The sequence below is a fragment of the Macaca nemestrina genome, chromosome 20, assembly GCF_043159975.1.
Source record: "Macaca nemestrina isolate mMacNem1 chromosome 20, mMacNem.hap1, whole genome shotgun sequence".
NCBI lineage: Eukaryota > Metazoa > Chordata > Mammalia > Primates > Cercopithecidae > Macaca > Macaca nemestrina.
The window spans coordinates 196,844-216,050 of record NC_092144.1 but is presented as its reverse complement, the minus strand read 5'-3'; the positions used below and the strand labels follow the sequence as shown (position 1 = coordinate 216,050).

The following is a 19,207-nucleotide window of genomic DNA, read 5'->3' as shown; positions in this document are numbered from 1 at the left end:
GTACCTACCCAATGACTCCCTGGTGAGCACCTCTCATGGGCCACTGGGCATCTGTATACATCTGTTGCGAAGAGTCCATCTTGCATGCTTGCAAAATTCACACCATTTCTGGTTGTTTGTACATTTCCTAAAATGTTCTAAATAAGGCCCTGTGTCTTCTGTACATCAAGCATCTCCCCCTGCTTCCAAGTCTTTATGCCTTTTAGTTCTCCTAACTAACTTCACGGACGAGGGCCCCAGTGTGCACCATGCGAACCTGAAGCACGGAGAATGGCCATGCTCCCGACACCCCTGACTGTGGGCAGAGCTCCCCGGCTGCCACCACCGAGGAGGGGGGTCAGCTCTTGTTTTTCAGGAGTGGCGTTTATCAAATGGAGAAAGTTCCCTTCTGTTCCTGATGTGATATAAAATTCGTATAAGGACTATTAAATTTCAACAGATGTTTTCCAGTGTCTACCGGGAGGATAAAATGGGTTTTCTGCTTTATTTTTTGTTAATGTGGTGAATTACATTGATTTTTGAATGATGAGCCAAATGTGCAATGCAAAACTACAGATCATGAGAACAAACTCTAAGTGTTCATGGTATTCTTATCCCTTTTACATATTTCTGGGTTTGATTTAGTAAGAATTTGTTCAAAGCTTTGGCATCTGTATGTCAACAAGAGTGAAAGGCGTGAGATTTTGCCTCACATGCAAACTAACAAAGGGGGCCAGCACCACCCCAATGCACTGAAAGAGCCAGGACATTTCCCGGCCAGAAACAAAGGGCTTGTCACACACAGTGGGGCAGCAGGACCCACTCACCCCTGTCGATATTCAGGATCCCACAGTGGGGCAGCAGGACCCACTCGCCCCGGTCAATACTCAGCAACGTCCTGTATCCCTGTACAACGACAAGATGTTATTTAGGCAAAACAAAATTAACGATCATGTAAAGAACTGCTTACATTTTTCTCTTCTGAGAAAATTTGTTTTTAGCAACCATGGCTCTCAAGGCACTCACTTGCACATTATACATAATACTGCTTGTGGCCAAAGTCATGGTACCTTCCTATTCTTATTTACCAAGAGTTCTGAAAGGTGAGTATTTTAAAGAGAAAAGAGGTATGTGGCTTACCCCAGGCTAAGGAGTGAGTTAGCTGGACAATTCTTGTGAAATATGTGCTTTTTCTAATTAGAAAATCTGAGAACAAGGTATCAGTGTGAGTCTGTTATCTCCATGAAGGAGTGAAATGGATGCTGGGAAATTGAAGGAGCTTCAGAACGGGAATCTCACAACCTCAAATGGGGAGACCAGCAATTGGGAAAGCAGTCACTCTGATTCATGGAGTTTTCGGAGATTCACGTCCACTCCGTCCTGCATTTGAGCGACTTTTCTTCTTGTGATGTGGACCCGATAGAAGAGAGGTCCCACGTAGACATTCGGCATTTGTGAGGGTCTGGCACCGTGACTCACTTCTACAGATTTAACATGTTTGTGTATAAATTACAATGGCTCAACTCTATAAAAACTGATAGCAGTTATGGATCAATTCCCTCATTTCTCACTTGGGCCACACTTCCTGTTTCTGCAAGAACATATCGCTTGGCTAGAAGGCACGATGTTGACATTGAAAGGAAAAAGGACCTTGTATAAAAATGATGTAGAGAATTCTTCTCAAAGGCCACTGGGACACACACTGTGTTGGTGACCAGCTGTCTACCGGCGCGGCAGCGAGAGAGACAGAGCTGCACGCGTGAGCAGTCACAGCTCCCGTGACCCACACCAAGACCCCCAGGGTGATGAAAGGCCAACCAGCAGCCTTGGAACGTACACTTCCTTCCCAAAATAGCTTCCCGATAAACAACAAACAGTGATAATTGCAGGCATTTCTATGACTGGGAAGCAAGAAACCCTCCCAGTCCTGTTCCTTCTACACCACATCCAGAACAGGCGTACACCCGGTGTAGAAAGCTCCCAAGGCCTGAACAGATCATTCGATTCTAATTCAGACTGACCTAATCTCTGCAGTGCAGTCCTACAAACAGACTTTCCAAAAGTTACCAAACCACTACCTCAAACCTCATGCTTTCTCTGCTTCGAAAGAGGACATGCGGCTCGGTTTATACAGCCACCAGCACACACACAGGGTATTATCTTATTGCCCTTCAGTGCCAAGAAGAATCCTGTGGTCTCTCACAGTAAAAACAAAACCACATCCACCACAACCCAGCTTTTCAAGTTGCAGGGAGTTTTACAGCCTCTTTCTATGTCGTCTTCCTTTTTGCCCCAAACTGGATATTCTTTTTACTTTCTCCTTATTTCCTGAATATAATTTGATCAATATAATCAAAGTGCTTGTGTTAGAAGCAACTTTACTTAACAAGAATTCAAAGAAGTACATCAAAATATTAAGAGTAGCCATTTCAGGGTGACAAGAGAACAATATATTGTTTTTGTTCATTATTTCCAACATTTGCGAAGTTTTTTGCCTTGAGTGTAGTCACTTTTGCAATCAGAGGTTACAGTGCTTGATGGAATGAGGCCATGAAGCGCACACACCACCGAGTTTCTAACACAGAGCAATCTGTGAGGAAGGATGGAGACACAGGAAAGGTTCATTTTAAAGCAATGCAAGTGTTTTTTTCATAAAGGCAAAAGACATTTTTTAAAGTGTTTGCATCATACACAAGTCTGCTAAATTTGGTCAAAAAACAGAGAAAACAGTAACAGAAGAACACTTTAGCCCACAAGGAGACCAGCACACCCAGCTCGAGACCACTCCAGATGAGGCGTGGAGAGTGGTTTCCTCACAGCTGACCCACAGGATCGGGTAACACAAGCAGAAGGGAAACATGGGGACCACAGAGACATCAGACTGTGGACTTCATAGCAAGAGACAGCAACACAAACTAGCGGAGTAATTAAAAACTATGGTAAAAAGAGGTCCACATTCTATTTTAACCTGAAATCAGTGGCACGGGGACCACCACACCACCCTGCAGTTGCCTCCTCCCTCCCCCACACACAGCAGCCTCCTGGGACAACCTCCTACTTGCCGGCCACAGCCTGGAGCCCCCAAAGCATGGAGGGGCTTAGCGAGCCACACAACATTCCCCCTTCACACCTGGGAAGTCAGCCCCTCACTGAAGTGGGTCCTGCGCCCACCAGCTGTGCACGATCAGAGGTGTGAGGTTACGGACCTGGTCACCAACTGTGCAGAGAGGCGTGAGGTCATGGACCTAGTCGCCCGTTGTGCACGATCAGAGGTGTGCAAGGTTCCAGACCTGGTCACCTGCTATGCACAATCAGAGGTGTGAGGTGATGGACCCGGTCACCCGCTGGGTATGAATAGAGGTGTGGGTGGTTAGTGACCTGGTCACCAGCTCTGCACAATCAGAGCCATGCGAAGTTACAGACCTGGTCACCAGCTGCACCCAATCAGAAGCTTTTGAGGTTAGGGACCTGGTCACCTGCTGTGCACAGAAGTGTGAGGTTATGGACCTCGTCACCCGCTGTGCATGATCAGAGGTGGGCCAGGTTAGGGACCATGTGCGTGGTGATGGACCTGATCAGCAGCCAAGACACCTGACGTTTCCAGTGTCATCCCGGCTTCTTTCAAAACTGGAAAAGTCTTCAGATATTTCCCAAAAGCTTGTCCATCTTTGAAAACGATATGCGTGTGCACAGGTGATACCGATGACTGAAGATTGAAGTTGAGAGCATTCCAGCCCCATGCCCATGTCCCATCCCATCTGCGAAAACTTGAGCACAAACATCTCCCTCTCTGAAGCTCCCTGAACCCTGTGGCAGGCCTGAGACTCAGGTCCAGTGTCCTGTCAGTTACACTGAACAAAATGTAATTCAACACTGGCCATGGGCCCTGTGCTTTAAAAACCACATATAAATCTCCCAAAGAACTACAATCTATGAAAGCTTTCATGGCTAGTATTTTAGGAAGACTGATCACTCTTGACCTAAATCAAAGCCGACACTGCCCAAATTCACTCTAACCCCAGCTTCGTGCACAGGCAGCCATCGCCTGGCCGTCAGGGTGACCAGCAGCCTGGGCACAGACAGGACCAGCGCCGGTCCCTCCCTGCACCTTAAGGGGGCTTCTGAGCTGCTGTCCATGATCAGTGATGGTGACGCCCAGAGCAGCTTTCCGGGAAAGCAGTAAACCTTTCAGGTCCTCACCTCACGAGGATGGCCATGTATAAATCAACCGCCTTTGTTACTGCCCTGCCATTCTCAAAGAGGGGATGGGTTAAACTTCTTTATCCACATGCCCAACACAAGGCACACCTGCTCCAGCACGAGGCTCATCTACTTAATCCCGGGAAACTCACACAACCCACAATCAGAGGCCGCACACAATCAGAGGCCGCGCACAATCCGAGACTGAGCACAATCAGAGACCACACACAATCAGAGACCACACACAATCAGAGACCACACACAGAGACCCACACAATCAGAGGCCACAAAGAGGCCAGAGGCCACAATCAGAGACTATACACAATCACAGGACGTGCACAATCAGAGGCCATGCACAGTCTCTGCAACCTCATCAGAAACTGTTTCTGACCATTCACCTGAGGCCACCAAGTTTAAATGAGAGGCCCAGGTTTTAAAAGACAGCAGGAGTTCTCTGAAGGCAAACTCCGTGCATTCCACCATCAGCACCATTTGTGCCTGTCACGGTCAGGAAGAACCACAACCACGTCTCGGTGCCCTTGCAGTGCAGGGCGCTGCGTTTCTCCCCCTTTCCAAACCCGCGGCGGCTCCTGGCGACCCAGCGCCTCTGCTCAGCCACACGCCCCCAAGGCCTTCCTCCCTCACCCCACAGGGGAGCTCCCGCAGCCGGGCTATCTGGCTCATCACTCCGATTCAGTCACTTACACCCTCATTCCAGGCTGAAAATCTCTTCTGAAAATATCCAAATCTTACCCACGTCAGGCTCCATCTTTTCCCCAGAGCTCCTCATCCCCTCCAGAGCAGCAGCCCTGGTGCCCGTGCAGCCGGGGCCTGTGGGCAGATCCGTGGGCTCAGAATGCCCAGCCCCTCAGCCCCTCTGTGTGTCCCCTTACTCCCTGCTCCCTGGCGTTAATGCCCTCCGTCTTCGATTTCCTGATAGGCAAAAGGGGGTTAATTCTAAGAGTGCTAACCGAACTGGATCACTTAACACCATGTCGGGCCCAGAATACCCCTTGATCAATGACAGGTATTGCTGCGCTGTTACCATTGCGCTGGGTCCAGGTTTCCTGTGAGCCCTTTAGGCTCTTTGCCGTAAAGGCCACTCAATGGTCCTGTCCAAGCCTGTCTGTGGCAGATGGACAGGTGAGTGGCCGATGCACACGTGTGATGCTGAATGGGATCGTGCAAAGCTGGCCCCGCGTATTGTGGTCAACGTAAGAAAAAGGTCGCTCATGCTTGCTTGCTGCTGCCCTGCGGTGTCCAGAAGGAGCCGCTTAAAGGCAACTGCGCCGCACCTACCTTCTTGGAAGGAGACGGCAAGACCAGATTGGCTGGAGCTGGGAAGTTGTGCCCTACAGATCAGGGCTGCGTAACCCAGGGAAGGCATCACTCGAAACACGTGCTGGAGGGCAGCCAATCCGACCCGACCGTCCACCTCCAGGGTCAGCCATGGGACTCCACTTGATGTGTCATCCTGATCACCCCTCACAGAGCAAATGAGCCTTGGACTTCAGCCTGTCCTAGGTACAACACCGACTCCCACCTCCCACGTCCTGAACCAGCCTGTTCCGGGGATTGCTGTGGAGGTAGAGGAGCAGGCCCAAGACATCTAGTGGCATTTCCTGGCAAGGACACTCACCATGCTCGACCATAAAACTCGGGTCAACTGGTTTTCGGAGGGACTGTAATTTACTTGTGGCACGCATGGATACTGATTGACCCAGGGAGGGGCACGGAGGAGGCTGAAGGAAAACCCATGGTGACTGCGCCAGGCATTCCCGCACACACCGACATCTTCAGACTAGGGCGGCGTCCTAGTCTTACAATCAAACCGAAAGCCCAGAGAAACTAGGGACCTTGTCCAAGACCAGCAACAGGTATGTGGGCAGCTGGGATTCAACTAAGTCCTTTCCTGGATCCATCCACGCTGCTCCCTGCCCCCACTCCCACCACCCCGCCATGGCCCCCGATAGACACAGCAGGTCTGAACATCAGGCACCCCGCACGCAGAGTACGGAGCAGAGCCGGCTTCCGCAGTGGGATCTCACACACATCCCACTCCCCTTCTTGCCGAATGCCTCGGGACTCTGTGCGGTCAAGTCTGCAGATGTGGCCTCACTCTGCGCTAGGAGATCTGGGTGGCCGGCAGCGTTTTGCAGAGTGCTCCTCCAGACGGGGCTCGTCGGCTGATCCATGAGACACAGGACACCTGAGAGAAGGGCCGACAAACCCCACAAAGTCGCTCCCAACATGGAGAGGAGAGGACCACAGCGGGGCTCTCGCAGTCCACGCTTTGGACAGGTCTTGCTGCAAACTGTGGTGCTCGTCAGGCGCGAGGAAGTTTCCCAGGGCAGGAGCTCTAAGTGACACAGCAAAAGCGACACAGGCGATGCAGCAGGATGTACTTCAGCTCAGGGCTCAGGAACCACGGGGTGCAGCGTGGCCTACAGCAAACCAGACACATCAGAAGCCAATGTCCCACCTTTTACATTCAGTGACATTGAACGGAGGGAGTTATCTGTAGCAGTCATCTTCCTGGGGGACCCGTACAGCACGCATGACCACCGACACTGACCACGAGTCCTTCCTAGGTCCTTGGGGCTACCCCACTTTACACGCACGGTTCCATGCACAAATCTACGCGTGGCAGTTGTTAGCCCCAGCTTAGAGATGAGGAAAACGCTGCTGGAAAAGCTAAGTGAGAAAATCAGACTTCAGCACACCTGCCATCTCCAAGACCACTACTGCTCTATGTGCTAGGGTCTCAAGGGTTGGGTGTGTGGCATTTTAAGTGACTAATTGTAGGTGATTTTCTTCTCTCCTACACCTGTTTAGCCTGAACGTGCACGTACATGCTCTGCTGCAGGTGCACTGCCGTATGTAGACCAGCAATGCTCTTTCCTGCCTCGGGTTCTCGTCACTGCCTTCCGGAAAATCTCACCTGCTTTACAGCCAAGCCAGGTAGGCCTGGTCAGCCGCACAGTGAAACTCCTGCAGTGTCAGAGCTAAGTGCTGGCTGAGACTTTAACAGCGAAGACAGTGGAGTAATGGGGATAAACTGAGCAAAACTGTATTGTAACGCGGATGAACGTCTAGAAGCAAAAGAAACTGACACCCCTGAGAGCAGGCGACTGTCTCTTACTATGATGTTAATAGCAGCTTGCTGTTTCCAGTGTCTCCGTGTGCCAGGGTTTCCAGTCAGCGTTTGTGTTTATCTGCTCTTGGGCTACCTGATCAAACCTCTGCAGAGATCAGGGATATCTAAATTGACCCAGTATCTGCAGGCTGGCTGCTCAGAGGCCGTGGTGTGGAACGGCCAGGACATCGCTTAGTCATACGGGGCACAAGCACGTCCCTTGCCACTCCTGTCTTTCTGTTTCATCAAACCCTCTTTTCTCCTGAATATTGACCATAGCAAAGTCATTAGCCTTCGAGATGCATTTGAAACATCAACTTGCTTTGTTCAAGAGGTTTAAGACACACGTAAGTCTTTCTTGCCATGCTCAACACACACAGCCGGCCATTTCTGAAGTCAGTGTTTCTGGAACAAAAGCCTTGGCCTGCCCCAGTGAACATTCACACTGAGCACACTGTCGCAAGGCTGCTTGGCCAACCAGCAGGGGGCAGGAGAGAGCTGCAGGGGCCACGTGGGGTCCCTGCAAAGGTGCCTCACTCCCTCAGTCAAGCGCGGTGCCTCCTGCCAATCCAGCGGCTTCCTCCAAGGGGAAGAGGCCTCTTCAGCTGCTACTGCACTGATTTCAGACGGCTCAGCCAATGGGGCAACAGATTCAACAGAGTTCTATGTTGTTTAAGGAAAACTTCTGTTACCAGGCAACCTTAGTACCATATTCAACGTAAAATAACTAACAACATTGTTTTCAAAACAACATGCTACTAGTGCCTTATCCTTCAATGCTGCTTAAACACGGAAAAGTATGAGGAAAAAAGAGCATGGCACTTACTTCTTAAAAAATAACACCTCTTCCAGGTTATTTTTACCCCTATCATAAAGACTTAGAACTATGGATTCCCTACAGGAATGTGGAGTGGGGTTGGATCCCCACACTGACCCAGACTCACCCCAGGTCAGTCATCCCCCCACCACGGGGTTCACACCTCTCCAGGCCCTGTCACCTCATCAAGGAAAGGTGGCGTCTCTGAGCTCTCTTCGCAGGAAGCACCCGAACGGGAGCTAGAGACACAGACACACCCACAACTACTTTGAAATCCTAAACATATTTAAGGACTTCATTATTAGTTTTTTAAAACTGTGAGAACAAAGTGACCCTGGTTTTAACCTCTCTGCCACAATAACACCGTGTACATCTGTCTTTTGCTATTTGTTCCTTCTCCAGCAGCTGCTGCCTGGCTGGCCGACTGCAGAAGAACAGCCTCTGGTACTCCCGGGAAGCCCTCGGTAAAAGCGTGAACACCACGATCACGTCTCAGGACGCCGCACATGTTAGGGTCGCCCACAGACCGCCATTCCCAGTGCCTAGAAGGCACTGAACGGGCCTCCTGCTCTTTGTAAATGTCAACTTTCCTAAGCTAAGTTGTGTTGAAAATTTTTAACTGCAGTCCACACGTACTTCTTTGTGTCTTGTTTTTATCCTAGAGGAATACTTTTATGGAAAATTAAGCTTGCAAGGTTGAAGGATTTTCTGAAAGTCGACTCCTAATCCTGGAAGAAAAAAAAAAATGGGCCAAATGTGGTGCTCACGCCTGTAATCCCAGCAGTTTCGGAGGTTGAGGCCAGGAGATTGCTTGAGCCCAGGAGCTCGAGACCAGCCTGGAAAACATGGCAAAACCCTGTCTCTACTAAAAATACCAATAATAATAATAATAAAGCTGGGCATGGTGACGTGTGTCTAGTCACAGCAACTCAGGAAGCTGAGGTGGGACGATCACCTGAGCCCAGGAGGTGAAGGCTGCAGTCAGCCCAGATTTGCATCACTGCACTCCAGCTTGGGCGACAGAGTGAGACACCGTCTCGAAAAAACGAAAAGCAAAAACAACTGTATAAATTATAGAAGGGAGCTGGCCAGGCGCAGTGGCTCACGCCTGTAATCGCAGCAATTTGGGAGGTCGAGGTGGGCAGATCACCTGAGGTCAGGAGTTTGAGACCAGCCTGGACACTATGGCAAAACCCCATCTCTAATAAAAATACAAAAATTAGCGGGGCATGGTGGTGGGTACCTGTAATCCCAACTACTGGGGAGGCTGAGGCAGGAGAATCACTTCAACCCTGGAGGCGGAAGTTGCAGTGGGCCGAGACTGCGTCACTGCACTCCAGCCTGGGCAACAAGAGAGAGAGTCCACTTCAAAAAATAAAAATAAAAATCAAGGGAGCTAATGTTTTTCATTTAAAGGAAGGGAGAAGAACATTCAGTATTTATACCTCTCAAGCACACATCTCCAGTGGTGTCCTAAAGTATTCAAGATACACATTCCTACAAATAGAGCTCAAAACTACTCACCAAGTTACATGCTAAAAGCACATGCATTGTAAGAATGCTACATTATATTTTTTGAGCATCTGTATCCAATATTTTAGCATACTGGCAGTTTTCCCTTCAGGTGCTGTATGCCTAAATTATTACATGTTTAGTCCTTCATTTTAGAATTTATGACTATTATGCTTTAGGCAATAAACATAAGCTACTAAATTAATGACTTAGGGGAAAAGTTACTAAGTTAACTTGGAAGTTAAACTTTGCAAACTGAATTTGTTGGACCTCATTCAAGCTAGATGATCAGTTTTTTAAATTGTTTCCTGTGTGTTTCCCTCCAGGATGGAAATAGCTTCACTCTCATCCACTGTGCACACTGCAGCCCACGCCTCTCGTCCACCGCACCACACTGCAGCCTGCAATTCACCCTGTACCAGGCTTTCCACACCGTACCTGAAAGTCACTAAGTATAACCAAGAAGGAAATGAAAAGCAGATAAATGACCTCCACCCCTACATCCAGCATGCAAATGTTAAACATTCATCAAAGTAAAACCCAAATCCCATGTTAGCTCACGATTGTAACTGGTAGAGTTATGTGCATGGCAATTTAAAAAGTCTAGTTAAGTAAAAACCTAATTGAGACTCTCAAGAAAGACATCTGCAAAGATTGACAGTGAGGAGAGGACTTCACTCTGCATCCAGCCTGTTCTGGAAGCCACGGCCAAATATCAGGTTGTATAGATCCGAAAAGCAGGAAAAAACAAGTGTTGAAAGGTGTACAGTCTCAGCAATGTACAAATTCGATGTAGGATGCTCAGAAACCTTGAATTTCCAATCAGGAAACAGCAGCATGAGCAAGTTTCCCAGCAGTGCCCACTTTCTACCTACGGCACGTGTAACAGTTACGCTGGCCACCTCCGGGGGAACAGAGGCTTCCTGGTCACATTCGCTCTGGCAGCCACACAGCTGGCCCCGCCAAACACCTGTCTAATACTGAGGAACCACTCTCTCCCTGGGCTTTGCTCACTCTAGCCAGGAGAGCATATTTACAGAGTACTTTACTGAGTCCTCGTTCAATGCGTCAAGCTTGTTGAAGGCAGGGCAACCCCATTCCTGGCCCAATTAAGTGAACTGGGCAGAGCAAATGCCTCCAGTTGCACGGCACTCAGTCACGACAGCAGTGGCCACTGTTCACAGGGCGCTGGCTTCGTGCCGAGAACAGTTACAAGCGTCTTCTCTCTGTCCGAGGAATGTGCACTGCAACCCTGTGGGGCCGTTTGCAACGTCCACCAGAGTTCTGAGGCAGCCAAGTCCAGGCTGTCCGTGGGCCTCGCCACATGGCCGTCCACATCCCCTGCAGATCAGACCTCACTGCAGGGACCACGGGTTCCAGGGCTGCCTTGAGGCACATGCTCCCTTCACCACCTCCTCCTGGCCCCTGACATCAACCCTCACCACTGCTGCCAACACTTGATTTTCTCATGGCTCCTGAGGGGCCTGTTCTGCCCTTCCCTGCTCCCTGCGTCCGGCTTGGAGGGTGCCCACATCAACGCCAACGCTCACGTAAATCACCAACCTTTCCACGGGGCTTGATGCCTAGGAGTCTCAATATCAGAAAGTCAGATTCCTGTGCTTGTTGGAGAATTTCTTCCCATTGTACAAGGAGATAAAATTCTAGGTGCCTGCAATAACCTCATTTCCACAACGAAGCAACTTCAGTAGTAGCACAAAACAAAACAAAAAAAAAAGCTTTTTTTTTTTAAAACTTCTTTTATACAAGCTAAATACAATTTAATTTTTACATCCACGTTCTCATCAGCTCCCACCTGGTGAGCAGGCAAATAGTAATTTTCAAAGAAACAAATTGTTGCATAATTTTAACACTTAGCATTATCACTATTAAGCAAGATTTATCCCAAAAATACATGATGATCTTGTTCTCACGTTCAAAAATTGATTGTCACACAGTGAAATAACACTTAATGCAAAGGAAATTTTCTTTTCAGGTATCTGTTCTGGAAAAGAAAAAAAAAAGATTTCTGGCAAAGAGATAAACATTAATTATATAACAATCCAAAATGCCTCTGGGAAAAATGATGTCATCCAATTAGTTCTTTGAAGTGTTACAAATGCAGCTGAGTTTTAATAGTAATTTCTCCATAATTATCAAGAGTCTTTAAAAATCTTAGTGCTGAAATAACTATAAATGGATATAATACGCAAAGCAGAAGAGTTAACATTTGGGGTAGGATTTTGGCCCATATTTTTAACATATGCATAGTTATTCACCTAGTTGAAGCTTATCCCTCTCCTCCTAGGCTCTTCAAGACTGATTTTCAAACATAGACTGGCTTTTGGTACATGAAGGCAGCTTTAAAAGATGTCAGGATCAGGCCGGGCACAGTGGCTGAAGCCTGTAATCCCAGTATTTTAGGAGGGCAAGGTGGGCCGATCATTTGAGGCAAGGAGTTCGAGACCAGCCTGACCAATATGGCAAAACCCAGCCTATATTAAATATTTTTGTAATTAGCCAAGCGTGGTGGCACACACCTATAATCCCAGCTACTTGGGAGGCTGAGGCAGGGAGAACTGCTTGAAACCAGGAGGCAGAGGTTGCAGTGAGCCAAGATCGCACCACTGCACTCCAGCTTGGGTGACAAAGAGAGACGGTCTCAAACTAGAACTTAGCCCTCAGGAAAAGCATTGAGCACCCCCCACCCAAACCAACCCAAGGAATCACATGGCAATGGTTATCATCTGATTTCGACAAATAAAGTTCTGTTCTCCCCTCTGAACACAATGGTAAACACCTGCCATCAGCCCACAGAAACTCCCAGGACCCAGTAACACTGGACTAGCAAGATCAATGGGCCACGTATGCAGGGTTCAGCAGCAGAAAGTCATGGCACCGAGAATGGTGTGTGCTCAAACCAGATTCCTTGCTTTCGGGGTGAAGGGGCTTCCCGGGAAAATCTAGTCCAGTGGGATGGTTTCCACTTCCACCATGAGGAGGAAATGGGGGGTTTCCTGAGGGCACTGACAGGACCTGGGTCTCTGCCCCTTTGTCCTCTGTCCTGTTATGGGATGAGGGTGGGCTGAAGGCAGGTTTCCCCTACATCTTCCGGGCAGGAGAGATGGAGCTGACAAGTGGACGACGCTTTTTCCAAAACATTCCCATGTTTATAACCTGTTATCAACCTGTTTTCCCTGGAGATCAGTGAAGCAGCATCATTGATTCTCTTCCATTAGGGACAACCCGGTGTTACGGGAGGCAGGAGACGACATGCGAGCTGGTCTGAGTCAGTCACTTGTGTCTGATCCCCAGCGTGGTCGTCTATCAAATGGGCGGCCCCACAGACCAGTGACTTTGAACCAGAGTTCCATGGAGGTTGCCCAAGGACAGGGAGGGGGAAGAGGGGGAAGAGGGGGAAGAGGGGGAAGAGGGGGAAGAGGGGGAAGAGGGGGAAGAGGGGGAAGAGGGGGAAGAGGGGGAAGAGGAGGGAGGGGGAAGAGGAGGGAGGGGGAAGAGGAGGGAGGGGGAAGAGGAGGGAGGGGGAAGAGGAGGGAGGGGGAAGAGGAGGGAGGGGGAAGAGGAGGGAGGAGGTAGAGGAGGGAGGAGGAAAGGGAGGAAGGAAGGAAGAAGGGGAGGAAGGAAGGAAGAAGGGGAGAGGAAGGAAGGAAGAAGGGGAGGAAGGAAGGAAGAAGGGGAGGAAGGAAGGAAGAAGGGGAGAGGAAGGAAGGAAGAAGGGGAGGAAGGAAGGAAGAAGGGGAGAGGAAGGAAGGAAGAAGGGAAGGGGAAGGAAGAAGGGGAGGGGGCGGAAGAGGAGTGTGGAGGGAGGAGTGTGGAGGGAGCACTGTGGAGGGAGCAGTGTGGAAGGAGGAGCAGAAGGGGGGTTCTCTGAGGAGGAGGGCCAAGTTTTTGAGGTGTCTTGGAGTCAGAGGTGGCAGTGGCTTGGGCTCTAGGCCCTCTGTTGCATAGTTTTAGGCTTTAACTATTTATATTTGTGGACTCTTTAAAAGATTTAATTTGAAGGAAACCGGAGTTGGGGATACCTTGCTTCTAAAACACAATTTCTCAAGCCTGAGACTAAGTGCTAGGCATTGCTCATTCTGTTACAATCATTTCCTCCTATTTAAAATCAGCCACACACCCCCAATCTCTCTTCAGGGCAAACATCTTTTCCGAGGATCTCAAACAGCAGAGCGAGCGGCCCGTGACCCCAGCCGTGGGCACGAGGAGTGAAGAGGAGACGTGTGGAGAGGGCTGCTGATGACATGAGAGGTAGAGGCCCGGCACCTCCCTCCAGGGGCTGTGCTCCTCCAGGCCTAAAGGACATCCTCGCCTCTGGGGTGAACAAACAGCACAAACTATCAACACTTATTCCAAAAGAACAGGAAGAAAATTCAAACGAAGTTAATACAGTTACCCCAACACAACACTGCAGCAGCCCAGAAACAGGAGGGCCAGTGAGCCTGAGGTGGGCGGTTCCAATAGCAGGACAGCGACGTTGGCATTAGGGCTTTTCGGCAAAGAAAAAAAAAGACACAAAAGGTAACATGGGCCACCCATTATTTCCTGCCAGTGGAAAGACACCCACAGGCCCCCAGATGCCAACGGCCCCTTGGGAACGAGCTCAAGCAGCACTTCAGGTCTTCGCACGAGCAGGCACGTGGTGTCCTCAGTACCCCCGCCTGTGACACACACACCACACTTGACTCCCATACCTGAGGGTCCAGGGGAATGGCGGGAAGTTCTCGGGGGACCGGGCATCCTGTGAGGGCACTGCATGACTATGTACCTCAGAGGGGTCCCTGGGCAGGTGCTCTCTCTCCAAAGGATGAACTGGATCCTGACCACACCCAGATTGCGCTGGCCTCCAAGCCGAGCGCCAACATCTCACATCCAAAGGGATGCACAGATGCCTGCTGCACGTGGAGCCAAAGCCCCTCGCAGAGCTCAGGACGAACCCAGTGTCCAGGCCTGGGGCCGTCACCAGCCAGGAGAGGTGTCCGGGGCACTTCCCAGCGATGGCCACAAGAAGAAACAACTCAGGACAAAGCCAGTGTCCAGCCCCAGGGCCGTCACCAGCCTGGAGAGGCGTCTGGGGCATTTCCCAGCGATGGCCATGGGAAGTAACAACTCAGGCCCATCAGGGGCTTCCTCACTATACGGGTGTTAGAAGTAGAGACAGAGGTTCAGGTCTAGTGGCACAAACAGCGACGGATCCCATGGAAATGTGGGCGTGGCCCCTCCATCCCAACAGCCTGCATGGCTACTCCATTCTGCTCCCATCACATACATCCCCACACAGCCAAGCCCCTTCTCCTTTCCCCCACTGGATTCATCAAATCAAACCTCGCTGTCCTTGGCAAATGTACCATTAATTTACTTACTGCCCAGTAAAAAAGCACACTTCCAGTTAACATGACACCCCCGCTACGATAGAACAGCCTTAATTCAGACATGACGCAGAGGAACAGAGGGAGGAGGGCTCGAGGGCCGTCCTGGAAACGGCAGCTGTTTTCTGGGGAAAGTCTCCCTCCCACCCGAGCCCGACACTCGTGCCACACTATCCCCATGGTGTCTGAAAACTCCATGAAGACAGGCTCACTCTGACCCCTTCACACCCACAGCGCCAAAGAGGAGCAGGTGTTCAGGAAAAGTCTCCTGCTAGTGCTGAAGACAGGAATAATCCCTCGTGGTGCCCAGAATGTCAGGAGAAAACAAGGCACCATGTGGACGCCTTCCAGGTGAATTCTGGAATGACTCTGCCGAATGCCAGTCATCCTTTTACAGAACAAAACCAATACCGGAAAACATGTGTCACCAGCAGAGAGATGGTCCTTTTGACGGCTTACAAACACACCTACGTTACGCTGAATTTATCTCAAGCCACCCTCTCTGTGCTAATGTAAAAAGTCTCCTTTATTAACCAGTAGCCTTTTTCATCTGGTGCTTTATTAACAAGCAAGACGGTCCTGTAACACTCAGGCATTGTTGAAAACGTCAAATGGAAGCCTAGAAACCTCTTCCGTGCAGCTTCACTGCAAAGTATTTTGACGTGAGCCAAATCATGCTATTCCTACATCTCCACAGGAAACTCAAGGCTTCATCAAGGAAACGCAGCATGATTTCTGCTAGGCACAGAAATTGGTGGGGTGGGCGTGGGGTTGAGGGAACATTACATAGAAAGCACAACGCGATAATCACCTGTATGAGAGCCACACTGGCCGGCAAGCCCCGGTCGGCTCGGTCTCTACACAGTCACAGACGTGAGGCCTGGAGGGCAGACACCTGGCACTGCTGACTACCCCAAGGTCGTGGCCTCTGCCCCTTCTCTGCTGCTCATCAGTTCCAAGCTTCTGGCAACACCGCCTGCTGCCCCCACTGCCTCATCGACTCTTCGTGAAAAGCAAATGTTGCCAGGATAGCTTATGAGTACATTTGCCAGGAAAGCAGCTCCGATTGATGCTGAAACCCCGTTCTCACACCCCTGGCAGCTCCCTTGCCCCCGATGTGTACATGCTTGCAGCTCTGACCTTGCTCAGTGTCCACACAGGCTCTGTCCACTGGAGAGCCAAAGGCAGACTCAATGTTGAGTCAGAAATACACAAAGAGGGTGACGGTTACAAACTGCCTGCCTGCCCCTCAAAACACAGGTTGAAATCCTCAGCCTCAATGTGATGCTGTCAGGTGGTCTTTGGGAGGTAATGAGTTCCCGAGGCTGGAGACCCTTGAATGGGATTTGTGCCTCAGAAAGGGGCCCAGCAAATCCCTCACCCTCCCATTGTGTCAGGGCCAGAGAGAAGGTGTGTGCCAACCAGGAAGGAGCCCACAACAGAATTCACCCGTGCGGCACCGTGATCCTGCCTTCCAGCCGCTAGAACTGTGAGAAACAAATTCCTGTTGTTCATAAGCCGCTCAGTCAATGGTGTTTCGTTACAGCAGCCTGAGCTGCCTGAGATGACGATGCTCACCGCCCTACAGAAACGGCTACTCCCCTCTCCCAGAAAGAGGGGTTTAATTAAAATCCCTGTCTCTCCTCGCGGCCACCACAGATCTCACTCCCCCACCCTGTAAGCCAGCAATTGTTAGGATTAAAGGAAAATGAGGATCGTTTTAGACCAGCCCCTCCATATCGGTCTGAAGCCTGTAACTTTGCCCACTTCCACGGTGGCCGTGTCACTGCATTGCCCATGTCAGCTCTGTGTCTGCACTGGGTCCCAGGCTCTGCACAGACTCCTCTAGCCGCCCATCAGCACAGCCATTTCCCCTTCTGCTTTGCAGGTTGTCCTTCAATATCCAACCCCCAACCCTCTGCAACCCAAGGCCTTCCGATCCAGGCATTCGGGGTGGGCTCAGCCATGTACTGCCGTCCTTGACTCAAGTAAACCAGGCCCAAGGCATTGGCACCAATGATCTACTGGCTGTGGGGTCTGCACAGCTACTAGCTGCCCCAGCCACACCAGGGCCCGGGAGGGGAGGCAGAGGAACCTGTGAAGTTGCCAACAGCCATATGGGAACAGGGGCCCCTGGGATGAGGAGGATGCCATGGAAGGAAATTCAGAGAAAGAAAGAGCCCCAAGGCTGGACGGGTCATGCCCAAAGCCTACACTGCTGAATTTTCCAGGTTTCTGAACTCAATCGCTGACCCACAGAGCACATGTTTCCTGAGTGCTGACCCCGCGTGCCATTGGATACGGCAATAAAGTAGGACCCCCACCTCCCCCATCCCCGACACATACACAGGGCCTCCGTCCTGGCGGGAAATCAGGCCTGGGGGCCCAGTTGGCACCGCGAGCCAGGGAAGGGGGACATTTCAGACGGATAGTGGGTGCAGCCTTGCCAAAGCCCAGCAGTCACCTGCACTGCCACAGCCAGGCTGAGTCCAGATCAGCCGCACAGAAACCTGACCCTCTCAAGGGCACGCCTGAGCTCATTAGGGACAGACACCGTCTCCTGCTGATCGCCAACACTTTCTCTGCATGTCTAGTTACAAACGGACGACGCAGTCTCGGAAGCACAGCTGTGACTCTGGAGACAGATCCCAGGCCTCCCCCTGCTCCTCTCCGTGGTGCCATTGATGGGGAGGGGCCGGTATGGCCGCGAGGTCCCATACCCACAGCCACCCTGCCACGGAGACGCAGGCCTTCGACGATTATTTCTGCCAAAGAACCCTGCTGCGTCTTGGAGCACACCATGGTGGGTGGGAAGCTCCACCCGGAGAAACAGCGATGCTTCTCCCCAGAGCCAACGGAGGGCACCCCCCACCGTGCATTCAGCAGATTACTTACATTCTAGAAAACATCTGGGTTAATGGGGAACAGTAAAATGAAAAGGACACACTAGAAAGGTTAGAAGGCTGTGTGAAGTCTCAGGAGGTCCAAAGGTTTCTTAACCAAGACTGCTGCGGTCAACGAGCTTACAGGGAAAGTTTCCACACGGGCCTTCAACAAGCAACGCTCAGCAGGGAGGAGCCACGTTCTGGGCAGAACCTCAGAACAAGAACATCGGACACCACAAAGTCACATCAGAGCCAACAGCAACTGAAATACAGCCCTCTCCTAAGATGTGTGCGTCACCTGCAGAAAGTCACCACACATTAAGATGGGGGAAGAAAAGGATAAGGTTAGAAACAAATTTGAAGTAATTTCTGCATACGTAAAATTTCTACATCCACTGGTTTTCTTTCTGGGAGTAACAACTTTTACATGAGATGCACATCCCCGTTGGAAGGAGTTTGGGTTTTCCGTGGGCAGAGTCAAGGGCTCTCCAAGAAATGTGAACCTTTTCTCACTCACTGAGCCGCGTGCCCTGAGGCCGTCCTGGCCTGCCTGAGCACCTCCCTGGCTCTGCCTCCAGCCAGCTCCTTCCAGCACTCACCCCGCTGCTCCCAGAGCCTGCACTGGCCCAGGATCTCCTCTTCTGCTGCTGTCAATCTTCCACTTTAGGGTAAATAAGTTGGAAACTAGAAAGTTATAAGACCCCTTAGCTTTTTAAAAATTTGTCTTCTCAGAAAACAATACTAATTCTACTTCCATGGTTTAATATGTTGCCCCCATCTGCATGTTCATGGATATGTGTTTTTATATATTTTTTAATCAGTACTTATAAAAGCATGCACTGTTGCTACATTCAGTTTAATTACATTTGATGTAAGAAGTTTTAATTTCAGTGAATTCAGGCACTCAAAATTTAAGCCCTCTGACATCTATTAATCAAATGGGAAAATGACAGGTAGATATTACAAAAATCAAGAGAAGTGTTTAATGTAAATCCTGCACTTTCAAATATTTCCACAAATGTAATGTATACATTAGTACATAACCTTGAGCATTTTCACAACTCTTTGCACTCAAATTCCATTCTTAACTTTTATAGATAAATCGACATCCATATGTGATTTTAAGCAGCTCAAACATCAGCTCTTAAAAACAATCAGAAATGTTGCGGGCAAATCCCACCGAGCAGCAAATAACGGAACTGTACCCAACAACCCAGGTACCTCCCCCTGAGGCATCTGGAACTTGAGCATTACAAGCAGCCTTTGGTTTCTGAGGCACCCGAGAGTGGGG

At 50.1% G+C, this 19,207-nt stretch overlaps 1 protein-coding gene across 15 annotated transcripts in view; it reads right to left on the bottom strand.

Annotated features, from left to right (window-relative positions):
• Nucleotides 1–19,207, bottom strand: part of LOC139360507 (disco-interacting protein 2 homolog C-like) — a 242,982-nt gene that overhangs the window by 81,867 nt on the left and 141,908 nt on the right. For 4 of the 15 annotated variants that reach the window (XM_071087909.1, XM_071087906.1, XM_071087907.1 and 1 more), the window contains exon 2: nucleotides 807–885. The exons of 8 other annotated variants lie outside the window; for them this stretch is intronic. The gene's annotated coding sequence lies outside the window, so the exon portion shown is untranslated. Of the gene's footprint in view, nucleotides 1–8; nucleotides 384–806; nucleotides 2,351–19,207 lie in introns of those variants that run through there. 3 more of the 15 variants (XM_071087911.1, XM_071087912.1, XM_071087910.1) reach the window with 2 other exon arrangements.